The following is a 20566-nucleotide window of genomic DNA, read 5'->3' as shown; positions in this document are numbered from 1 at the left end:
AAAACAAAAAAAATGACATAAACTCAATAATACCATAAACCAAAGAATTTCATTCACAAAAGTTTACCATTAATTAAATAATAAACAATTGCAAACATTTACAAACCATTGAAAAGATACAATGAGGTTAAACACCTCATTAAATAGGAAAAAGCTAGATACAAATGACGCTTAAAAAAAAGGTAACCCAATTGAGTTGATTCAACCATCAACAAGTAATTTATTTTTTTTTGCTTTTTCAAGTTTTACTCTCCAGTCAAAGCTATCACCTTTGAGCATGTATTCAAAAGTTTTATTGATCTCTGAGAATGAGACTGAATATGTGAACTTCTCCATGTGACATGTACTTCTACCTTCATGTACTGAGAGTCTTCAGAGCTTGTCAGAGCTCAATATACCTGTTAACATTAATCCAAATAAGAAACAGTCAGCCGACTGCATCATCTCACATTAACAAATAGATATGCAAACGCACATATAAACATTCGCACCAACATATATAGATGTTTGAAAAATAGAGATGGTTCATGTTAAAAAGAGAAAAGTAGTGATGAAAATAAAGAAAGAAAATAATTTGAAATACAAATCAATTTCCATAGTTCTACACAAGTCATATTTTAGTATCTTAGTGCCCTCAAAAGATTAGAGTAACTTACAGGCCCATGACTTCAAGATCGATGAGCGATGGACAAACAGATAATGCCGCACAGAATGAAGCATTGTCCATCCAAAGGTGCAATCTCTTCAAAAGAGCACTTCAAACACAGAGAAGAAGAAAAAATAGCGCAGTATACTTAGCAGTACAAGGCATAAAATATCACAGTGGTGGGTTGGACAATCTACCCCCATGATCCGTTTTTAAAAAAAACTGATCCACACTAAATGTATTGTTTCTAAACTCATCATATGAGATCCAAAGCTTCCATACAACAATTCAAATAATGATCATGCCTGACATTCAAACCATACACTAGGTAAACTATATAGATAATGAACTAAATAATAAAAGCAAACATGCACAATATGGATCATGCAGTGTCTTTTATCCTTCAAATCCCACCCCTATCCTTCTAACTGTAATATATTAACTTGAATGCATATCTGATAAAGTCCACATACCACAATTGCCAAGTTACAACAATGCACAAAAGGTAAAAGAAAACTTATATCAAAAAATTATAAATAACAAAAGGACTATAAGAACAAAATTCCAGGTGAGATAGCAATATAAATAGGGAGTATCAACATTCCAAACTCCCATGGGAACTCTAAAAGATAAATTAAACTTCAATGAGCAATATCCCAATCAAACATTTAATCATAGTGTATATAACCTAGAATATAATCTAGGTGGTTTATAGTCATGTCCCTGACAGAGTTAGTTAGTCTCTTGCAAAACAGAAAACATGCAGCTAATCAGAAAGGCATGCCTTGTATTGACTGAAATTAGAGTTTGGACCATTGTAAAACTAAAATAGAGGCTCTCAATTGCTATTTTTAAATGTCCACTCGTAGTTTGGTCTTTATATTGAGTCCAATAAGTGGCGATACATCTGCAACAAAATAGTACGCTCTACATAGTATATATTGCAAGAATAAATCCAAACAAGCTCTAAACCACTCAATTAACAAGGCATGGCTTCAAAATCATGAAACCTCAAGCACAAAATAGATATTAAACCTAATAGAAACAAAAAAATAAATAAAACCAGGTCATTAAAAGTTTGCACAACACAAGTCTTATAATTCCAAGGATAAAGGAAACCTCGTATGTATTAGACACACAAATATATAAAACATTTAGATTAAATGAAAGGGATTTCAATTGTACGGAAATGTAATTGAACAATTGTGATGAAAAAAAACTGGATCCTAGTTACTAGTTATCAGCAATGAAATAGAATTATAAACAATTTTGGATTAGTAGAACTGGATCCACTAACAACTTCAAATCTTAGCACATGAGACACACAAATGTCCAGCACAATAACTTTTCAAAATTTTAAAGTCAAGCTACATTTGTTTGATTGATGATGAAAAGTTTTGTCATGATTCCAAGCCACACAACTGCAGAATATACATATGGGCTTCATAATAAAGAAACGAGCCAGAAAGCCCTTTCTTTCTCATTACCCTTTTTCATGAATGGGACATCCATGAAGAGAAAATTTTCCTTTAAATAAAAAAAGAAATGTCAGCTTCTATTCCTTGTATAGTGCCTAGAAAATAAAGGCCTTGCACTGAGACAATATCCCTCCTCCTCTCTCTCAACCAGAGAATGGGAAAAAAATGCAACCCACTTTAGCATTTAGTATCTTCATCCACTCCCATTATTCAGAATAATAACTGTAATTTAGCCATGTAAAACCTATGTAAATCTTACTTGTTTCCCGTATATATGAGTCCGCTTAATAATTATTCAGTACACAAATACCTACAACGTTAAGTAGATCAATTCTACATAAAGAATGAGAGAGAAATGCAGAACATATCTGATGCCATTAAGGAAGTTCAATACCCCTACAAAATTCATGTTTAAATGAAAAACACAAGACATTACCCTTGTTAGATTCAGAAGGAGAACATAAAACATAGAGACCAAGATTCAGAGACAATGTCTAATTGCATTGCATTGCCATACTTTTGCCAGTGGATAATTATAACCAAGTAGAACTTAAAACAAATGATTTTTAATATGTGACTTTAATTTAAAAGTCAGGCCTGAAATTCAACCAAGAATCTGATTGGTACCCATTTACTGAATGAAAACATCTACTTGAGGAAAAGAAAAAAATTACAAGGAACAAGTTTAAGGCAAAATTCTGGTGTGAAGTCTGAAATTTTCAGACCTCAGCAACAGCTAAAGGAATGAACATCCTGCTTTTATCAGTTAAATAAAGAAAAAGACGCACTGCTCTTTATCAAGCATGATTAACAATACATCCCACTTTGAGAAAGGGTAATAACAACAACCCAAAAGCCCTTTCTTTCTCAATACATCTCCATGCCATTTGCCCATATTTTCACCTACTACAAATTCAAAAGCCTTTAACATAAACAACTCAATGTCTTGGGTAAATCTCAAAATCACGAACATTACACATCGATGCCCCACATCAAATTACAAAAACATGATTTCTTTGAATATTTATTTTTCTATAAATAACTTTTGCACATTAATTCCTAGTATTAGCAAAAGCTACCGGAAAAAAATAAGTGCAATCAATCTAAAAAAGAAAACAAAAAGCCAATCCTACAATCACTTTAGAACTACATCAAAAAAAAGAAGAAAAAGGAGCAATAAAAGAAGATAAAGGAAGAAATTTTTTTTATTTATAGTGATTCACAGTGGGTGGCTCACTGTAAATAAAACCTTACATTTTTACAAAGATCAGAACTGTGCTCTCATATGATTGGCTAGACTTGTGGTTTTTGAGTAATAATTTGGTGATTGATTCTGTGATTTATTAGGAAATTCGATTTTTGAAGTAATAATTCGGTGATTTATTGGGAAAAAAAACGTAGGTTTTTGCGTTGGATTTTGGAAAAAACATTAGGTTTTCCACAATAGATAATTTTCCATTGAAAAATACCCACCGTAAAAAAATTCACAAATTTGATGCATAGCATTGTAAACCATAAGGTTTTATTTATAAATCTCGTTTTGGGAAAACCCATGGTTAGAGTATATTCACAGATTGTGGGTTGGGTTCGAGCACAAAATTCGAGATGATCTGATATCACTCACCTGGATTGGGGTCCTAAACAGAGGAGGGGTGTCGTCTGTTGCAAGAGGAGGGGATGGCATCTATTGCAGCAAGATTCGCAGAGGGTGGCGTCTATTGCAGCAACAGTCGCAGAGGGTGGCGTCTATTGCGAGCTTTACAAAACAAGGAGAGGTTATCTGTTGATGTGTGTGGGCTTTGCATCAAAGAGAGAGGGTGAATGAGAGTGAGGGGAGCTTGGCATAGCAGAGGAGAGAAGAGGGCGAATGAGAGAGAGGAGAGGCTCGCAGAGCAGAGGAGAGGAAGCGGGAGGAGGGTTAAAAGGAGATTATTCTGGGTTTGAAGGATTTGAGCAAATCACACCCTTTCGCACGCAGGGTTTCCATCCAATCCAAGCCCTTCGTTTCTTTTTGTTTGAACGGACGACGCGATAAAGGGTTTCGTTTTGTTTGAACGGACGACGCGATAAAGGGATGCGAAATCACTGTCGGTTATCGCCTATACGCGTTCCAAAGTGTTTTATATATATATATATATATATATATATATATATATATATGGGAAAAGATATTGTATGTCCAGGTGCGTACTGCTATAGTAAGCGCCCATAGCCTAGGTGTGTACCCCGAAAAAGTTTCAAGGGTACTTTGATCAATTTATTTTTTACGAATTATTTTAAAAAAATTTTTATTAGGTGTGCCTCGATGAGAAGAATAGACGCCTAAAATTTCAAGTTATTTGGATTTGTAGTAAAAAAAAATGTAAACACGAAATGAAGCTGTGACCGTCAAATCGGCCCAGATTCAATGTGGGCCGTTGGACTCGTATGTTTATATTAGCTAGTGGGCTAATCTCAACATTTTCATATATATATATATATATGAAAAATACTATAAGACGCCTATAAGGGAAAAGCCTCATCATTATCCAAACTTCATCGTACAGGCACATTTGTTTGATAGTAGTTTAATTTTCATGTTTTTTTTTACTAATCAATATGATCTGAAATTGGGAGCGTGCATACATCTTAGTGAAGTGAACCTAATAAAAATATGAAACAAATAATTCGAAAAATATAAATTAATCAAAATACATTTACAAGGGTATTTTGATCAATTTATATTTTGCATATTATTTTTTTCATATTTTTGTTAGGTGCACCTCACTAAGATGTACACAGGCTCCAAATTTCAAATAATAAATTTATACAAGACAAATAAAAATTGAAACACTACCGGACAACTGTGACTGTGCAATGAAGTTTGGATCATGACGAGGGTAGGCAAAACCACTGTTCATTTTCGCCTATGGGCGTTGGGCAGAGTTTTCCGATATATTATATATATATATATATATATATATATATATATATATATATATATATATATATATATATAGCAGTGATCTAATGTAAATGTTGTATCATAGTATAATGCAACCACACTTCTATAAAACTGTGTTTGTGGTATTTGTATGACCCAAACTTTTGTACATACACTCTCTTCATCTCAATAAATCCAAATCACTTGAAATTTTAGGTGTATATTCTTCTCATCAAGGTGCACCTAATAAAAATATAAAATAAATAATCTACAAAAAAAAATTGATGAAAATACCCCCGAAACTTTACATGAGCATTTTGGTAAATGTTTTTCATGTAAAATATTTTTTTTTATATTTTTCAAAGATTCAACTATGTTTTATGTACACACACTCCAAATTTCAGATCAGTCTGATTTATAGAAAGAAAATTAAAATTCAAACTTATCGGATATTAGCAGTACGTCTTTGGGTTGACATGAACTTTTCCCTATATATATATATATATATATATATATATATATATATATATATATATATATATATATATATATATATATATATATATATATATTCAATAAGGTTGCAAACTTAAACAATCCAATTACGGCGCACTTCCAAATTTTATTATAACAAGTAATTGTGTAAAAAATTCTTAGGATTATCTAAAAATGTATTTTCATATTATAAAATTTTAAAATCCAAAAATAGTTAAAATCATGTAGATTTATAAACATGTGAAAATCTTGAAAAAGGACGGTCTAGATAATGTGTTGCAAGATTCACTATTTTTAAGACTCAAAACATTTTTTTTTACACTTTCATATATTTCGATATCGAGATGATCAATTAGAGGGTCTTTCAACATTAAAACAACCTTTTGCAATGGAGTTTTTACGTGCATCTGCAATTCTACATTGTAAGGTTGCAACCTTATATAAACTTTTTCCATATATATATATATATAAGATACTACAAAATGCCTATAGGCAAAAATGAACAGTAATTTCGCTTACCCTCATCACCGTCCAAAGTTCATCGCATGGTCACGATTGTCTGGTAGTATTTTATTTTTTATTTTTTTCTATAAATTGGAATGACCTGAAAGTTTGAGCGTCTGTTTAAAAAAAATAGGAGAATATATGAAAAATATCAAAGAAAATATTTTATATTTAAAAAAACAAAAATACCCCCAAAAACTTTCGGGGGTATTTTAGTTAATTTTGTTTTTACGAATTATTATTTTTATATTTTTATTAGATGCACCTCACTAGAATGTATACGCACTTCAAATTTCAAATCATTCCGATTTGTAAAAAAAAAAAAAAGTGAAAAATAAAACACTACTGGACAATTGTGACTATGCGATGAACTTTGGATGGTGATGAGAGTAGGTGAAATCACTGTTCATTTATATTATATTATATTATATTATATTATAATATAATATATATATATATATATATATATATATATATATATATATATATAGGAAAAGTCTTCCTGATGCCTATAGGCAAAAATGAACAGTGATTTCGCCTACCCTCATCACCGTCCAAGTTTCATTGTGCGGTCATGATTCCCGGTAGTGTTTTAGTTTTAATTGTTTTTATATAAATCTGAATGACATGAAATTTGGAGGGAATATACATCTTACTGAACACATCTAATAAAAAAAAAATATATATATATGTAAAACAAAATTGACCAAAATACCTCAAAATAGTTTCAGGGGTATTTTGGTCAATGTTTTTCATGTAAAATATTTTTTTTTATATTTTTCGAAGATTCTCTTATTTTTGATGAATACACACTCTAAATTTCAGGTCATTCTAATTTTTAAAATATAAAATAAAAATAACACACTATCCGACAATAGTGACCGCGCTATGAACTTTGGACGGTGATGGGGGTAAGCAAAAGCACTGTTCATTTTCGCCTATAGGCGTTGCGTGGTGTTTTATATATATATACTATGAGACCATTTGTCTTTGTTACAAGGAGGTTATAATTACTTCTAACTATCAAATGTCAAATTGGATAGTTTATGATGTGTCATAAAGTTCAAGAATTTTTTTTTTTAACTTTAAATCTGATGCACTTACGTCCACCTACTATAAAAAGTTAATAGACAATAATGAATGTGATCTCCGTTACTAAAATTAAATAGTCTCTTTATGTACTTTTCCTATATAAATATTATTGCTATATACTTTTCCTATATGTAATATATGTATGCGTGTGAGTATGCATCTATGTCAAACTTCAATACGCATATACGTGAATTTGTGCTTTCTTATATGTGAAAGCAAAACTTGAGGATGTGAAACAATTAATTATCCTAGCCACGTGGTAGCTTAAGTTTTCCATGAAATTACATATGCGAAGTAACGCAACGTCATAACCGGGTTTATTTACTAAAAAAATGGGTTAACGTGTTTTTTTTCAAGAGTATTATTCTTATTATTATTTAATTACTCTATTTAAAAATAGCTTTCCAATCATGGACATCTATAATTTTTATCTTCAAAACTTCGATTTTGTTTTCAAAATCAGTTTGCATAAAAAAATATTAAAGAAGTCATCACTAAAAGGCAACTTTCACGCTCCTCGAGTTTATCAAAAGATCCATAAATGAATGAGCAAGAGAAATAAGGGCAGCTTTCTATATTTTCCCTACAGTAAAAAAAAACTTTGTTCTTTCTCCCTGTCCGACGATCTATTCTGAATGGTGGCCCGGTCACAATGTCACACTTGGACATTATTTTATTTCTACAAAACATTTTGATACCGAATTTTGGTCAATCATCTGTTAAACTTTTACCGGTACAAAATATAAAACAAACATCCCAATAAAATAAAATAACAAAAATGCTCTTGAAAATTTTAAGAGTATTTTGATCATTTTATTTTATCATTTTAAAATAGTTTTTTTAGGTGCGGCCCTTTAAGATGATGGCATATATCGAATTTAATAATCATCATATAATTTATAAAAAATAATTAAATATAAAATACTTTGAAGGGTCGATCAAATGATCAGTGGCTCACTTGATTTGATTTTTGTTATTTTTTTGAGTAATTAAGTGGGGAAGATAGGCCCTACCTATTTTTTCAAATAGTTTAAGAATTCGTTTTTTAAAATTATTAATGAGGTGGAATTAGTGGAAATGGAAACCACAACTTAGTGACTAGGGTGTGGAGGTGCTACCACCACGACGACAACCCCTTTCCCACTTCACCTAAATTGGATGGTTGGATAGAGCAGGAGTATATAGCTTCTATACAGTAGGAGAAGTATAGAAACCTTTCCCAAGAAATATTACATGGCAATATACATTTTGTGTTTTGCATTGTAGCTAAAAAAAAAAAATGATAAAGTTAACGGTTCAAAATTAATAAATACAAAACACCATATGCATATTTGTATAACTAGCCAAAAAAAGAGAGATAAAGATAAGTACTATGTACATAGAGGTTGGTTATATAGTAAAGTGAGAATGGCTTGGGGCCTTGGCGGTAGTATTATCGAGCTCCATGATAAGATGTTTAGCTCCATTCTCACCAAAGAGTAGGGGCCCAAGTACCCACTAACATACAACTTTTTTACTTACCAAAACATAAAAAGTGGGTGAGTGAAGCCATAAGTCACAAAGTATCTCGTTAAAATAATATTATTCAATAGTACATTATATAATAAAATAAATAAATCAATTTTTTTTTATAAAAGGTTGTAAGTTGAATTAAGGAGCACATTAAAAATCTATCAAAAAATGTTTCCAACACTCTAATTGATCATCTTCATTTCAAGGTATATGGATCTGTAAAGAACATAAGATTTTGGATTCAAAAAATAGTACATCTTGCAACGCAATATCTGGACCATCCATTTTCAAGATTTTCATGTGTCCATAGATCTACTTGATTTGAACCATTTTCGAAGTTCAAAATGTTATAATTAGATATAAAAATAGATTCTCAAGTTATCCTAATAAGTTTTGACACTAAAATTACATCTCATGATAAAATTTGAAGGTGCGCCGTACTTTGATTGTTTAAGGTTGCAACCTTATGCAAACCACACCCTATAAAAAATATAATATAGTAACAATCTATAATATTTTATCATAGTAAAATAATATTATATTATGAAATTATATTTGTTATATATTTAAATATTCATATCAAGTTGGGTTGGGTCAACCTGGACTCAGTCTGTCCGGTCCAAAAATAAGACCGAGACTTAGACCTGAGTCAAGTCCACCTGTTGAGTCTACGGATAGATGCGAACCGTTTACACCTCTATACTTAATCATGCATGATACTAGCGGCCCAATTTGTCGTGGTTGTGTTGGTGCGAGTGTGCAGGGACATTGTTGTACCTAAAAGTGAGTATTTAGAAAAATGTGGGGTTAGCATAAGATGGCAACCTTAAACAATCAAATTAAGGCGCGCCTCTAAATTTTATCCTGAGTGCAATTTTAAGTAAAAAATTATTAGGATGACTTGATAATTTATTTTCATCGATAATTATAAACATGATAATATGACATAATGATGTCTATTACATTAATATATAACAAGATATTGATATGATAATGTCTCTTAAATTGATAAGCATGATAATATGATATAGTGATGTCTATTACATTGATATATAATATCTTATTGACATGATAATGTCTCTTGAATTGATAAACATGATAATATAACATAGTGATGTCTATTACATTGATATATAACATGCTATTGATATAATAATATCTCTTGAATTGATAAGCATGATAATATGACATAGTGATATCTATTACATTAATATATAACATGCTCTTGAGCTGATAAGTTTGATAATATGATATAGTGATGTCTATTACATTGATATATAAGATGTTATTGACATGATAATGTCTCTTAAATTGATAAGTGTGATAATATGACAAAATAACGTCTATTACATTGATATATGACATGATATTGACATGATAATGTCTTTTAAATTAATAAGCCTGATAATATGACATAGTGATGTCTATAACATTGATATATATATATATATATATATATATATATATATATATATATATATATATATATATATAAGATATTATTGATATGATAATATCTCTTGAGTTGATAAGCATGATAATATGACATAGTGATGTTTATTGTATTGATATATAGCATGATACTGACATGATAATGTCTAATGAATTGATAAGAATGATAATATGACATAGTGATGTTAATTACATTGATATATAACATGCTATTGACATGATAATATCTCTTGAATTGATAAGCATGATAATATGACATAATAATGTCTATTGCATTGATATGTATCATATTATTAACATGATAATGTCTCTTGAGCTAATAAGTATAATAATATGACACCGTGACGTTTCTTGTGATTATATGTATAACATGCTCTGGACATTTTGATGTTTCTTGTGATTATATGTATGATATGCTTCTAATATGATTCGTGTGCATAAAGACATGCTTCTGTTATATGATCCATGCATGGTGACATACTTCTGATAAGATATGTGGATATGATAACATGCTTCTGATAAGATATGTGCCCATAATAACATGCTTTTGATAAGATATGTGTGGATGAGAACATGCTTCTGATAAGATATGTGCCCATATTAACATGCTTCTGATAAGATATATGTGGATGGGAACATGCTTCTGATAAAATATGTGCACATGGAGATATGCTTCTGTTATATGATCTATGCATAGTGACATGCTTCTGATAAGATATGTGTATGTGATAACACGCTTTCAATAAGATATGTGTGCATAGAGACATGCTTCTGTTATGAGATGATGAAATATTTGTGTCGCCAACTGTGATCTTTCCTTGCTCTCTATGATAGGATGAGAGTTAAGAGTGTGTATGTTTGGGTGGTTACTCCTCCAAAACTTATATGAGGCACTACTCATTGGGACCAACGCTCTCTTTCCAAAAGGGAACATAAGAGGGCCATATCTTGCAAGGCCAGTGCCTATCAAAAATCCCAAAGTGCATTGGGGATCGTGTGCATGTGTGAGGCAGTACGTAATAGATTTACCCGTTGGTGGTGCTTCTCTCCTAATGGTGATGGTAGAGGCTCTACGCATCAGAGATTTGATTGCCCTGATGGGTGGGGCTTTTACTTCAGGACTTAGTTGGTATCTTTTGATCTTGATTATGTATATGCATGCCTAAATGTTTTGATCTGTTACGATGCTTATGCCTAATGCTTTGATCTGTTATAATGCTTATTACGTTTATATATGATTAATCTAATTAGTTATTACTCCACCATGAAATAAATCATATATGACATGTATGTTTAAATATGAATTTGATACATGATTCCATGTTTTGTAAGACTTACTTAAAACCATGATTTTTTACATGACAAAATATTTGTAGGCATGAATGCATGACACCTAAATCTTATTTACTGAGCTTTACAACTCACTATATTAATTTTTCATCCATATAGACTGATAGCGAGCCGTAACTAGAGTGGCGTGTCTTGGTGGTCGTGCTTGGGGTCCCTTACCCCCCTTCTGTTGAAGCTCTATTTTGCAGTGTATATTTTGGTTAGCGGTCTGTCCATATAGTCCATTTTGATTTGGTAATATGCCTTGATGTTGGGCCTTTTGTATCTAGGACCTATATGTAATATTTTGGATTGTTATATATATTTTGGGCTTGTTTGTCCAGCAGATTATGGTTATATATATTTTGTTTCGTTTTTTGTTTCATTTGTGGCTAACTTGATACTGGAAATTCTTTGTCTTTTCAAAGTGTTGAGCGCACTCTAACCAAAGCGACATTCGCAATCTGTGGGCATGGCTTCACTCCCTATGGTCCTCGAGTAGGCCTGGGCCTAGCCCTCTATGGGTCTAGTGGGGACGGCAGGGAGCAAGGTTGTGATATAAAGCTACAACAATAATAGGGTTTTAGAGAGACAAAAAAAGAATGGGTATTTCAGAATGAGTGGTTGTAATGTGAAGGAAAAAGTGGGTGTGAAGTTTCAAGAGAGAGAGAGAGGAAGCAAGGGTTGCACCCAATGGAGGGTAATGATAATGTTGTCATAAATAAAAATACTTTAGTAGTGATAACAACAAGTTTTTCTGGTCTCCTTCTTCATAGTTGCAATGTGTGCGTGTGTGTGAGAGAGAGTTTACACGTTTATAGTGGTAGTAAGAAGGTAACAAAAGAGAGATTCTACAATGAAACCTTCATGCAAACTCCAAGATTTATCTCAACCTCAACACACGCACACACACGCACGCACGCACACACGCACACACACACACACACACACACACACATATATATATATATATATATATATATATATATATATATATATATATATATATATATATATATATATATATATATATATATATATATATATAGAGAGAGAGAGAGAGAGAGAGAGAGTATTTTCTTTTTTATCTTGTGCTCTTAACACTGAACTTTACTTTCTCTATATGTTTTGAATTGTGAAAGCCTTGGTGCAATGCCTCCTCTCCCTCCTTGGTTGCTTTCCAATTTAGGTATGCTCAACCCAAACTATCAAAAAACCAATAAATTCAACAATGCACCGAAAACAATTACATTTGTTTCATACCTTTTTTTCCCTAGTTATTTTTAGCAGGAAACATTTCTTTAGTTTCATACTCATTATTTCCTGATTGTTGTAGAAACATTTATTTGGTTTCATAACCATTATTTCCTTCATGGTTATTGTAAAGAGAGAAATAAATGGGAAGTGGTCCAAAAAGGACTACTCATTCCATTGGAGAAAGCTATGGTTTTTGCATAAAAAAGTGAACCATTGTAAATGACCTTTATAGTGTCTCGCATAGTTGTTGCCCGACAACTATGAAAAAGTAATCTCTGGTAATAGAAATGTTGGACTGGTTGAAAAATACATAAAATGTGGCAAGTCCTCTGTCTGGTTTAGCAATGTTAGATAGGTGGGGCAGTTAAGGACATAATTTTCGTGAAAATGCGATCAATCTCGTAATAAAAGACAAGAAAAGGGGCCCGTCCGTAATTTTCTCCCAATCTAGATAGAGAACTAATGTTATATTTTATAAGTAAAAAGCTTGAATTTGGAGGAATCAAATTCATTGGAGGTGCAAGAGTTAGCTTCCTCTTTCTTTCTTTTTTTTTTTTTATTTTTTTTTTATTTTTTTATTTTTTTTATTTTTAAGTTCAAAACAAAAAAGAGTTCACTTTTTGTCACTTATTGTCTAAGAGAAAGAAAATAATGGCCAATTCTTATAACCTAGATATAATCGTAGAGAACCTTAAGGTATTTGCTTCTTGAGCAATAGGCAAATGATCAGAAAGGAGCAAGGAATTAAATGAATATTAGCATAGTAAATCAATAAATGACATTTTAGATTTGCAACATATAGTTTTTAATACTAATACAATGTAAACAATAATCAAGCGAAAAATGAATAATGGAGACCCAGGAAAAAAACGCAGTTGCGGATATAAAGGGATACTAACTTTATTGACTTAAATCTCAACCAGTCAACTAATGTTGCTATTTTAAGGGCTACTCCATGATAACATTTTGGCTCTCTCTCAACTAATCAAATGTTGTTCGTATTTTTAATATGGTGCTACAGCGATTTGGCATTCTCATGTAAGTTTTCATCTTAGACAGCATGGCTTAAACATTGTTGGGCTGAAATATGAATTGGTGCTAGATTCACGGATGAAAGAATTCACGAGTTGTGAATAAGCGTGCTCTTGGTGTGCTTTGATTGGTGTATTTTTTTAAAGAGAACATATTTATGTGCTTAAAACACATCCTCATCTTCGAGGGGTCCAATTATAGTGTTTAAGTTTTGTGGATGGTATTATGTGCAAATAAAGTTTCTTTTTCGGTAATTTAGTGGGGAGGACAGGGCCCTAAATGTTTTTTCATGTAGTTTAGGAGTTAGGTTTTTGAAGGTGTTAGTGGAGTGGTATCAGTGGTCTTTTCAAGTAATTAGATGTCAAATTAGATAATTTGGGGTGAATCATAAAGTATAAGAATTTGTTTCTTTTTTTGGAATTTTATGTTTATTCATTGTCACTTTTATAGCCACCCATTTTGAAATTCAAGGGACAAGAATCATTGTAACCTATAAGTACAAAAGATAAATGATATCTTTCTAAACAATCTCATTGTATGTGATACGTTACATGTGTAAAATGTTCAATATTATGTATAGTTTGTTATTGTATGCAATCACAAATATTTTTTCATAGAAATAATTTTATCTACCTTCTAATATAAAACAAATTTGGTTTTGGTTTGGGCCTGTCTTGCCTACCTTGGGTTGGCGTTCAGTAAGGGTGGTTGAGACCCAATCGGGTCCAAGTCTAGGTCCACCTATTCAAGTTTAAGGTCAGTCTGGGCCTAGGCTTACTCTGACCCGACCTTCAACCCACAAACAACACAGCCCTATTTAACTTTTAACGTCCAAAGGGCTCCATTAGTTTATAGGGTGTATGCGCTTTATTGCTCTACATATAGGCACCAATACAAACATGACAAAAAAACAAAAACCGATAAAAAAAAAAAAAAAGAAGACAAAGATGACGAAAATGTTGAAGGGTGTTCCAAAAGGCAAAATGTGGTGTAAGAGAGAGAGGCAGGTCGGGCATTTTCTCAAGTCTTGGTGGACATTCAAACTCGACTACGACATGAAAGGGACGTTGTACAAAGAAAAAGCAAGGCGACGGTGGAAGGGAATTGAAAAGTTAGGAAGGAATGCGGTGCTAAGCGAGCCGCCCTCCATGTGCGCCCCTTCCGGCAAAATGTTCAAAGTGGTTTTAGGGTGAATTGAAGGGTTTAGATAACGCGTTACAATTTATATTTTTTAGGCATAAAATTTTGTTTTTTTTTTTTTTTTTGACAACTGAAAATTTTGTTTTCTTTTCCCCACTACGTTTAGGGTCGAGATGATCAATTCAAAAGTTTTTAGACGTTATAAATATAGTTTTTGGTGAGTTTAGAGCTGATGCTCTACTTATTTTAATAGTGCTGCAGTCCTATTAAAATACTTTCCTTTCAAGAAATAATAAAGGGTGCGGATTATAGAGAGCTTAGGCAAACCTACCTTTAAATAGTGACGAGGAATGTGGTTTCAATACTGGAAATCTTTGTTATAGCCTTAAAATATATTTTCATCTTTATTTATAAAGTTTAAAGCTTAAAAAATATTGTAGATCAACAGATCTATGAAAACTTGAAAATTGATGGTACAAAAATACATTACAGAATACATTATTTTCAGAACATGAAATCCATTTTTTTCTCATGTACATGCATCTTGATGTCTAGATAATTAATTTGAAGATATTTGGGCATCAAAACAACCTCTTATAATGAAAATTTTGAGGTACGTTCTAATTTGATTGTTTAGAGCCTCGGCTCTATATAAACTTTTCCCAATAATAAATAATGGGGCAAATTGTGGTTGTGGTTGTTTTTATTTTTTTTAACATTATTGTGGTTGTGGTTGTGTTTGCAAACAATGAATTGGGCGATAATTAGATTGACTGCGTGGCTAACTCGGAGGCTCAGTTTCGCTGCGATCGGCTCTCCACATCAAACAACACCCGTAAAAAAGTTTCAAACATGCAAAACGGCCCCACATGTGCTGCTCCGTTTGTGTGGTTTAAAAAAAGAGGAAAAAATAACAAATCAAACATGAAAATATTTGATAAAAGAGAAAACGGAAATTATTGAAATCGATGGCAAGGAACCGTTTGACGAACAAACAAATCTAGTTTTTATTGAAAATGGGTATTTCGTACAAGAGATGGACCATTATTTATGTCGCTTACGCTTCCAAGGATTACTCGGAGAAGTTGGAGACATTTTAGGCGAGAGGCTTTTTGAAGAGAGGATGTGGTTGGGGCATCGGTGGTTGGGGCTGAACCTGAACATATTGTCCACCCGTTATTCACAATATTAACATATTTAAAAAAAAATAAAATAAAAAAGTTATATATATAGATATATATATCAATAAAAAAAATCATTACTTTTTTTTAAAAAAATTATTTTAATAGGTAACTTAACCATTAAACAATAGTAAATTTAAATTTTTCATAAAAATATAATGACAATTTACAAGTTAGTGTCATGTAACTTTATTTGTAAATTACCTTTATCTTTTAGTAAAAATTTCAACTTTACCTTTTATAGAGGTAACAAAAATGCCCATGACTTGTAACAATATTTATAAAATCACCCTTACTTAATGATGAAGATATCACAAAAAATAGTTTTTTTTTAAAAATTAAACCACAAAGTTAGTATATCCATTATTCATAGCTCATTCTATCGTTAACCAAGGGTTGTGAACTTTAGATTATCCCATATATATATATATATATATATATATATATATATATATATACAGAGGATTGTATACAATAAGACCATTTACCTTTGGTATAAGGAGGTTAAAATTACTTGCATCCATCAGATGTGAAATCTGATAGCTTGGGTATGTCACAATGTTCCAGAAAACTTATTTTGAATTTTGAGCTTGGTCAATGAAATAAATGTAACCACCTAATTTCACATCCAATGGTCAAGATTAGTTGTCACCACTTTGTACTTAAAGTAAATGGTCTCATTATATTCTTTCTTTATATATATACTAGTATGAAAGTTGGACTATGTGATCAAGCACGGTTTACATAAATTAAAATTTTTTTATTTTCCTTATTCTTACACCTGAAAGAGCACTCACAATATCCAATTACAAACAAATAACTCTTGAAAAAAAAAAAAAAATACGATTCTCACTTGCTACCACTATTAAGTACAATTCCTTAAATCAAAATATTAATTAATTACTTTATGGGAATAGAAGAGTTTAACACAAAAATAAAATTTAAAGACGTAACATTATCGGAGATTACCTCAACCAAGTTTAGTACACCTCATGCCAAGTCTCCTCATTCCTATAGTGCTTGGGATCTATGATCGGTCTCTTGATTCTCCTACTTATTCGTAAAACCCTCTCAATAGATATAGATATCGATCTAGAATAAACTACTTGAGTCTTCAATGCCTTAGTTTTGCTCAAACCCTCTTGACTTGATCTTTAGAGAGATGAGAAATAGAAATCAAAGAGAGAAGCGATAAAACTACTAACTGGTGATGATCCCTTTGCTACTCCAAAAATCATGAAACCCATCTAGCTTGCCTTAGAACCCATAAGAAAGAGACAAGATATCCTAGCCTAGGCGTGCCACCAAATTGAGAAAGCTAGAGGGTTTAGGTTGGGGTTTGGCCCCTTAGGCTAGTTAGGGTTCGGGCGTGCGCCCTTGGGTATCTTAGAGAGAGAGATGTGACCTCGGTGGGGCGTGCCCCTCTAGAGAGCCTTAGATAGAGACAACTTTTAGAGAGAGAAGAGAGAGAATAGGTGTTGAGATCATGAGAGGGAAAGCTCTCTTTTATAAATTTTTCATTCATTGAGGTTTGCCACAATTCGGAGGACCAAAACTTGACTGTCCATCTAAGGAGACTTGTGGGGTGAGAGGTGTGAGTCATCTATTCTTTAGATCCACAATCAAGATCTTAAGAAAAGTGTTAGAATCTTATCATCCACTTCCTAAACCTATTCCCATCAAATAAGTTAAATAAAGAATATCTAGCGATTAGACTTAGAAAGGTCTTACCCATTGTAGTAAAAAGACCTCAGTCAACGTTCATTCAAGGCCGACAGATTACTGATAGCATTTTATGTGCTCAAGAGTTGGTTAGTTCAATGATTGCAGAAAATAAACCAGGAATTGTTTGTAAGATAGATCTTGAAGAAACTTATGATAAGGTGGAATGGTATATTTTGCTGCAAACCATGAAAGTTATGGTTTTTGGGAATAGATGGCTGTCATGGATTAAATGTTGCTTAAAATGCACACATTTCTCAATTAAAGGGTAAACCTAAAGGTTTTTTGAAGGCTTCAAGAGGAATAAGACAAGGGAATCCTTTATCCCATTTTCTGTTCACTGTTATGGGTGGATCTTTAGTGTGGTGGATATGGGAATTATTAGTGAATTTTCAGTAAAAAGCAATGGAGCTGTGGTGTCTCATCTGCAGTATGTTGATGACACTTCAATATTATGTGGTGCACAGGAGCAATAGATTAAGACTTTAAAGAGGTTTTTGAAGTGCTTTGAGGTAATTACAGGTAGGAAAGTGAACTTACAGAAGACTAATATCTATGGTGTGGCATGTGATGATACTAAAGTTAAGGAGTATGCAGAGTTAGTAGATTGTGGTTCTAGAGGTTTTCCAATTAAGTATCTAGGTTTGCCTCTCACAACAAACAGTAGAGGTTCTGCTCTATGGACCATTTTAGGTGAACAATATACTGTTAATAAGGAACTTGGAATTATTGCAAAGGATAACAATAAAAAAGGAATTACATCTATATGGAAAAGGATTGTCACTCATCAGAGATTCTTTTTGAGGTATATTCGAATGGTGGTGAGGAAAAGAGATAATACCAGATTTTGGCAACCAATTTGGATTGGAAATTGTCCTTCAAAGATTCAATTCCCTAATCTTTTTGCTACGGTAAACTCTAAAAATAAGATGATTAGTGAAATAGTGATTGGACGAGGCTGTGGTGCAGTTTGGGATATTCGATGTCCTTGTAGAATAGTAATAGTGTTGTGGCAGAGGAGATTGTGCAATGTCCGATATTACTGCAACAATATTTTTATTGTTGTGATAAAGATGATAAGTATGTATGGACCCCAAATAATTCAAGAGGTTTTTTTGTAAAATCCGCATATAAACTGATGTACTATGTAAAGTTAAATGGGTGGATAAAAACTTAATTAAGATTTGGAGATGGCCAATCCCTCTTAAAGTTCGAGCTTTTGTCTGGTTGCTTATACAAAAGAAACTGCTAACTATTGATATGTTGAGAATAAGAGGTAATATGCTTCTTAATGTATGCTTGCTCTACAAAAATGATGAAGAGTAAGTTCATTATCTACTTTTTAACAGTAAAATTGGGAGAAGTATTTGGAATTGGGTCTCAAACTAGTTGGGTTTGCAAGTGAATGTCATTTCAGAGGCAAATAGATTCATTGATGATCGAAAAATTACAAATGTGGGGAAAAAAGGTAAAGAAATTAGGAAAGTAATAAAATCTAGTACTGTTTGGGAGATATGGAAAGAAAGAAACAGACTATGTTACTGTTTGAGAGATATGGAAAGAAAGAAACAGACTATGTTACTGTTTGGGAGATATGGAAAGAAAGAAATAGACTATGTTTTGAAAAGGCAAACCAGTTAATGATCTACAAGGAAAGATTAGAATAACGGTTGCATAATGGCTATCTGTTGTAAAGGAATAGTGGGAGGTTCCTCGTGTGGATTTGATGTATAGTTTGAATATTCTAGTAAAAGAACGAAGTATCAGAAAATTTCAAATATGATTTTGGAAAAAACCACAACCAGAATGGATTAAAGTAAACTTTGATGGAAGTTCAAGGGGAAACCCAGGCCCTGCAGGGATTGGAGATATTGTTCATGATTGTAGAGGGAATGTATTGCTGAAATCTGGACTTATTGGGAATATTACAGGAAATGAAGCTGAAATGAGATATTGTTTACAAGGTGTTAAATTTTCTAAGCAATTTAACAGACTCATGATGATGGAAGGAAACTCACTAAATGTAATAAAATGGATAAAGAAAGAAATTGAATTTCCTAGGTTATTGTATGGATTGGTGAGAGAAGTAAGTTTGGAATGCAATGAAGTGAATGTTAAGTTTGATCATGTTTTAGAGACGCAAATATGGAGGTTGAGGGTCTTGCTAAAGAACGTGTATCTCTAGCAAATCATGGCTGTTATTTTGTAAGTAAGTTATTGTTTTAGTGGTTTTTGTTTGTTAGTTGTTTTTGTTTTTACGTTTTTTGACTGTTTATTTGGGGTCTGTGTGGCTCTGTAAAACTGTTAGCTTGTGTGGTTTTTTTTATGAATGAATGATTGGTGAATAATTCTAAAAAAAAAAATTTAATCTAAGGCTTCTAATAGAAAATCTCTTTTCTCTCTCTAATATATTATGCACTTATTTTCATTTCTTTTTTTGTAGTTTCTTTAGTAGATGCATTAGATTTATACATAAATTATCTCTCAACAAAGTTATCAGTATTGAAAGGAGAGAGAAAATCTTTGAACCAATCCATAACTCTAAGGTCTTCTCTCTCTAAATCTATCTTGGAAGCCGTTATAATTTAGAGAGAGAGAAATAAAGATGTTGCTGAAATTTTAGAGAGAGACAAAGGGATCCATAATTGCAAACGAAAATCAGTACCTTAAAAAATAAATAAATCTTCTGTTACGTATTAGTCTGATTTATTTATTTTAGTTATATTTTAGGGATATATCTACATATTCCATTTGCATCATAATTATCATTGCCTTTGCATAATTATCCTATGCTTTGGTCTCT

At 32.1% G+C, this 20566-nt stretch overlaps 1 long non-coding RNA gene across 1 annotated transcript; it reads right to left on the bottom strand.

Annotated features, from left to right (window-relative positions):
- Positions 1 to 47: 47 nt before the first annotated feature.
- On the bottom strand, positions 48 to 4125 carry LOC105421321 (uncharacterized). The gene is made up of 3 exons (XR_016053360.1): positions 3749 to 4125; positions 657 to 755; positions 48 to 398 (listed from the first exon to the last, which is right to left on the bottom strand). It is a non-coding gene; the product is annotated as an uncharacterized LOC105421321 (long non-coding RNA).
- Between the last annotated feature and the right edge of the window lie 16441 nt (positions 4126 to 20566).

The sequence above is a fragment of the Amborella trichopoda genome, chromosome 4 (genome assembly GCF_054954075.1).
Source record: "Amborella trichopoda isolate Santa Cruz 75 chromosome 4, AtrichopodaSantaCruz75HAP2 v2.0, whole genome shotgun sequence".
Lineage (NCBI taxonomy): Eukaryota > Viridiplantae > Streptophyta > Magnoliopsida > Amborellales > Amborellaceae > Amborella > Amborella trichopoda.
This window is presented reverse-complemented; position numbering and strand designations above follow the sequence as displayed.